The sequence below is a fragment of the Lathamus discolor genome, chromosome 8 (assembly GCF_037157495.1).
Source record: "Lathamus discolor isolate bLatDis1 chromosome 8, bLatDis1.hap1, whole genome shotgun sequence".
NCBI lineage: Eukaryota > Metazoa > Chordata > Aves > Psittaciformes > Psittacidae > Lathamus > Lathamus discolor.
The window spans coordinates 18,989,753-18,995,854 of NC_088891.1; the positions used below are offsets into that span (position 1 = coordinate 18,989,753).

At 41.4% G+C, this 6,102-nt stretch overlaps 1 long non-coding RNA gene across 1 annotated transcript; it reads left to right on the forward strand.

Annotated features, from left to right (window-relative positions):
* Nucleotides 1-974: 974 nt before the first annotated feature.
* LOC136018663 (uncharacterized) lies at nucleotides 975-3,376 on the forward strand. The gene is made up of 3 exons (XR_010614521.1): nucleotides 975-1,102; nucleotides 2,202-2,364; nucleotides 3,193-3,376. It is a non-coding gene; the product is annotated as an uncharacterized LOC136018663 (long non-coding RNA).
* Nucleotides 3,377-6,102: the final 2,726 nt, after the last annotated feature.

A 6,102-nucleotide genomic window follows, 5' to 3' on the forward strand; every position in this document is an offset into this window, starting at 1 on the left:
TTTCTGGTTCACAAGTGCAATGTGGGGGAATAGCTGTGTGGGAAGAGCAAGATGTAACTGTGCCATAAAACCTGGTAGTGAAAGACATCTCAATAAATTACAGCCCAGCAGAGGGTAATTCCCTGTGTCAAGAGAAAAAGCGTGTTGCCTATTGCCAACCCTTTTCCACTCCAAGGCCCACACATGTGAGCTCTCGTTTAGAACTCTAAAAGTCTTTTTGGGAGCAGCAGGAGAGGAACAGAGTTTGTCATCATCAACATTTGACAGGATTATTAAAAGAAAGCTAAAGCAGCTTGTTGAGAAGTAGCAAGAAGCTATAAAGACACTCCAGAGGAGAACTGGAGAAATTTAATAGAAGTGATCTTTTACAGCTGAAGGGTTCAGCAGAGTATAGAGTATCGTGTTTTGGGACTTGCCATGAGAAGATTTATGTAAAAGGAAAGGGAAAGGAGATCTTACATGTGCCATCTGCAAGCACTGTAGGACAGCCTGAAGTCCCCAGAAAGAAATAAAAAGGGTGCTAATCTTCTAAATACTGCTTTATCTCCATATTGATGTTCCCTCTGCTTCAGCTGGGCCTGGGATGCAGCTCTGCTCGTCTCATCTCCCAGCAGTCCAACATAATGGCTGGGGTGGAGGCATTCCTGATTTATCAGCATAACATACTAGACTTGTGCATCTAGCACAGCTGCTACCTGACAGGGGTTATTTGGGGAAGTCACCTGCTGCTGCTTTTAGGCATGCTGTCAGTGTAGCATGGAATGATTCACTGCCTTCTCCCTGAAACATTTTAGCCACCTTCTTTTTTCCCCAATAGGCCCATGTGTTATAACTTCTTGTCTTTAAAGCAGCTGCTATCAGAGGCAGCCCAATACATAAAAAAGCTCTACTAAGATTTCCTAATTGTACTATCCACAATCTATGTAACTCCTAGAAACAGACTGTTATTTTTGGCTCATTTCTTTAGGGCAGGAGGATGGATTCAGTGAGACAAATGGAAAAGCCGTCACTGCAAGGAATTCCACTTGGAAAACAAACTGTCACAAGTCAGTTTTGATGAAGTGGTTTGTGCTGCTGCCTTCTCTTACTCTGAAAACTCAAGGTATGTCAACTATACCATATCTTCCACTGAGGATTCCCAGTAGTTCTTTAAAAAGCACAGCTTTCTACCATGAGGCAGATGGCTTATACATTCTCACACTTCTCCGCCCACTATCTCAAGCAATTTCCTTTAATATACCTTGAATATAAACACCCTCAGTTGCAATCTCTCAGGTTTTATAGTGTTTTTAACTTTAAAAATGTAAAACTTTGATCTTCTGTAACTACTAAACTTTCATATACACATGTGATCTCTGTTTAAAGATGTATTTAGTGCATGTTAATGCTATACAAAAATCTCAGATGATAAGAAGCTCTGTGGACCATCAAAGAATTGATGGTTAATGGTTTCTGTATACTCAGAAAATGTTTACAGCACACTGTTAGCCGTACCCAGAAAAATGTGCTGGGTTTGTTGCTTATCTTAGTTAGGTCAGGCATGATATCAGACCCAGATATCAGGCTGGACTGGGCTCTGAGCAACCTGATCTAATTAAGGATGTCCCTTCTCATCGCAGGGGAATTGAAATATATGAGCTTTGAATGTTCCTTCCAAACCATTCTATGACTCTGTATGGCAGCTGGAATTCTTCCCTCTGAACAGTGTAGGGACTGAGGAGGAGGAGAATGGTTTCAGTGAGACAAACAGGAGAACGGTCATTGTGGGGACATCTACTTGGATTATAAAAGCCAGTGTAAAAGCCAGTGTAATCCTAGTGAGTACCTGTGAATGGACTTACTGCATGAAAACAAAGTATTTCTGCTTTCCTCCTGCATTTAACTAAAAGCATGTAGAAAGGGAGCATTCACACAGAAAATTACCCTCCTGTAATAGTCACAAATCCTAGGAGATGTGTCCCAAGCAAAGGATTTACACTGAGCCCTCCAGTTTTTGCTTCTCACTACAGTATGCTTAGCTTCTACCTTGTCAGAAGCTTGTATGGTCAGAGACTTTACCACACTCTTGAGCCTGCTGGGCAATGTTCTTTGCTAATGTAGAGGGAATTGCTCTCAAGGAGCCATGCCTTCAGTATGTCTGAGCAAAGTACCAGCCTGCTGGGGAAGGAAAGCTGCATCTCTTTCTTTGTTTTTATTTTCAGCTATCATCTGACCTATTTCTCCTCAAAGGCAAACCTTCCATCTGCCAACCCGGCCTCTATGCTTTTGCAGCAGTTACAGGAATAACGGATGTATGGACCCTGGAGTCACTGCATTTGTACCATCTACGCTGCTTGATGCTTGAGAGTTGAGTAGCAGCTCAAGGTATAACAAACAGATTTGGAATGATTCACCAGAGCTAAAAAGTCACAGGTCATTCACTGATTGCGCTGTTTTTGCTGCTGAAGCTGAGGTGGACAAGGAGAATTACCACATCTGATTTTCTTCCTTTGTAATTCACTTGTGTGCATGCATTCTGACAGACCACTGAAGGTCTTCCTTGATCCCCTGTGCTATGCTATTGTTCTCTCCAGTGATGCTACAGGATTCCATTTGCTCCTTAAGTTGAGATCCTGAAATAAAAGTGTCTTTAGCAGCCATTAGCATATGTGATATTCTGGATTTGCATTTTAATACACATGTGCAAGTGTGGGAATAGCATGGCAGACAGCCATCCACTGAACTGGCTGGGGGTTTGTTCCTGATACTGTAATGCTTTGCGTGCCTTAGGGTATTCAGGCTTTTAGACGCATGAGGAATCTAAGATGTCCAAGTGCCCTGGAAAACTGGCAGTACCCTTTTGTGTATTTATCATGGTGGTTTCAAACTGCTCCTTGCATTAGGAAAGAACCAGTCAGAAATGCTGGAGCTTCCGAAGTGGAAGCAACCTGGCGTGCAGTTGGCCTCCTTAATGAGACAGGTACCTTCACTGTGTAGGGAGATTGCTGCCAAAATAAATGCCACAGTTAGCTTTTGGTAGTTGTGACAGTGAAATGACATTCAGGGCTGAGGTCATGGCTAAACTGAATTGATGAGGGACTTCAGCTCAGCTTGTTAAATACTGGCCTTACAGAACACAGCAGAACTATTGTCACCTTCTGGTGGAAAACTGCTATAGAAAATGACAAGTACTGGCAAATTTTGTTTTTCTAGGACCTCACATCTGAGTGAACTGTAATGATATCTGCCAAGGTCCTGGCTCAGCAGCAGCAAGGCACACTTTGCTCTCCAATTGGGTGGAAAACGGAACTTCTTACAAGTAACCTCTGCAAATATCCATCATGCCCCCCTGCAGGTAAAATCACTGTTTTCCCTACTAACCGCTGTTAGGATGAGCTTATTAGAACAGCTGTCCTGGAGCTAAAATTCTGCAACTTTATAAACGCACTTAGAGTCCCATTAGAGTTGGGTGATACCTCAGCCGTGCTGGTGCTGATGTTTCTGGGTGAAGCTGTACTGCTGCAGCTTCATTTAACAGTGCTGTGGTGTGTCCCCATATAAAGTGTGCAAGGCAAAACAAAACTGTGGCACTGTAGTTCCAGTAACTGTTGACTGGATGAGCCTAGCTAGGTGCTCATACAAAACAACTGTGGGTAGAAATCAGTGGGAAGGGCAAGGATATATGGAATATTTGGTCTGTTGTAGTGTAAAGCTTTTTTTTGATTAGTAGATGCTTTATACAGGATAACTAATTTTCGTCAGAGGCTTACTCTACAGTGATAGACCTTGTCTGTGTGGGTAACTATGTCATAAAGTCAGTTTCATATACCACCCCTGTAATTACATTTGCCTTGTCAAATGGGTTCTAAACAATGCGTAAAGGTATTTTTAATAAGCTGTCTTCAGGCAAGGTATAATATGGTCACACTTTTGCAAACAACAGTGGGAAACAGAGCTGTGGATCCTACCAAATGATTGGGTAAATAACACTCCTTTAAGGTTTCAAACCATGGTACTATTTGTTGGTGCCTGATACTTCATCACATTAGAATCTGCTCCAAACCCACAAAATGTTCCAGAGAATTGCCATGAATTGCATGCAAATGACACAGCAATAGGTGTGATTCCATGTTTCTTTATCAAAATACGAATGATTACGGATCAAGGACAAGCCACCTTCTGGTCTGGAACACATCTGATGGCAGTCAAAGTCATTCTTGGCAAAACAGTGCTTTCCTTTCTGGTTAATTTTTGAAAGCTGTCACCATATGCTTTGTGAGCTAGCAGGTGTGTTATGTTTAGAGAGGCAACACCATTAAAGACCCTAACACTCACTGATTACCACCAACATTTTTATCCACTGAAGTGCACAAGTGTAATGAGTCTAGAGAGATGCAGAAGCAGCAGCTGGTGGGGGTTTGCTATTTTGGAACTGATCCTTTTATCAGTCTTTTTAATTTCCTCTTGTATACTTTGAGATTTGTTGCAGGACAACCTGTTCACTGCCCGATATATGACTGGCAATCAGTCATCTGTTCTTTGAAAACATTGCCAACGAAGCCATAGCCATTCTTGCTATGTTGCATTTTGTATGAAATTTATAAAAAGGGGCTAAATATTAAGAACACATCTTCACCAGTATCAGTGTGTTCCTATATGTAGTGTAAGCATTTTTGTGTGCTCTTACTTTTTGAAGTAAAAACTCTAAATGTAAATTCCAGGAGTAGGAAGCTCTATTTCTTTCATTACCTAAACTGTGCTTCCTTGCTTGCCAAATCACTGCAATTGTTGCCCACTTCTGGTGCAATGGCAGAGTGTGTTACATCCCTTGATAAAGGCCCAGTGATAAGTTTTTAGTATTTACAGTATGTTTTCTAGATTCAGTAGAATTGCCCCTTTTAATCTTAATCGCTTTATTCTGCTTTATCAAACGGCACCTAAAGTTAGTGAGGATTTATTGCCAGCTTTTTCACTATCTATACCTTTCTACTGAAACATTTGGAATGTCAGATAGTGAAATCCTCCAGCAAGCAAATGTGCACTACATGTGCCAAAAATTGTAAAGCATATAACATTCCAGTGAAATAAAACCCAACTATCCCCGGAGTAAAGACAGTAAAGAGGAAGCAGCCTGTGCTAAGACAAATGGGCACTCGAAGTTTTCATACCATTTACTACCACTGTGTATTCTGTAATAATCTGTAATTCTTTCTGTACTAAGAAAAGCTCTACTGTCTACTAAAAGTAAATGCTATAGATAAGCCAAACATGGTATTTTCAAACTGTGTGTGGAATTTAATGCTGCAGGGCCAGATGTCCAGGTCTTACTCAGATTGTAGTGTGATATGGAGCTTATCTGTGATAAGCAAATTTGGCACCGGACAGAGTTGTGTTAGAAGAATCACTGTATTTTTGGCAGTAAAATGATTTTTCTTCACAAGATGCCTCTATATACTGCAGAGTGCTAATAGCAATAAATAAGTTCCTGGTACATATATGGTCGTGTGGAAAAACTCAGAACTGCTGTGGTACAGAGCACACGTCACTGCAAAATTGTGATGGGTTTTGCTTGATTTGTATCACTCCTCTTCACTGAGGCAGACCTGCACACTGCTACCTCTTTCCTTGTTTTCACTATGTTGGGCCCATGCCAGGACGGTAATGGCTGTTCTCTGCACTGGGGCTTTCAGGATGGGCCATTGGCATGTGTGGGTTATTTTTCTGTTCTTGATATCATTTATGTACCAGAAAAAAACAAACCCACAACTGTTTGTGACAGAGTCCAAAGGTTTCTCTCTCGCACCCATGATGGAGAGTATCAGAGTATCTGTATCTGCAAGTCACTTCAAATGGAGGAGCAGGAAAAGAGTGAATGGCAATTGTACTGTTTGACCTTTTTATTTGGAACGGCTGCATTTCAAAGTGAGCCAATTTGAAAAGTGCAGAAAAAAAGAGGGGTTTAGGATACAAGACTGAGAGACAAAAGAAGTGGGCTTTGTTCTCAGCTCTACTGTAAGTGTCCAGGGTGCATTTAGTTAAGTATCATCCCTGTTCAGAGCTCCAGTTTCCCCAGGTGTAAAGCAAAGGTAAGGATTTGCAACGAATTACCTAATGTTTGTAAAG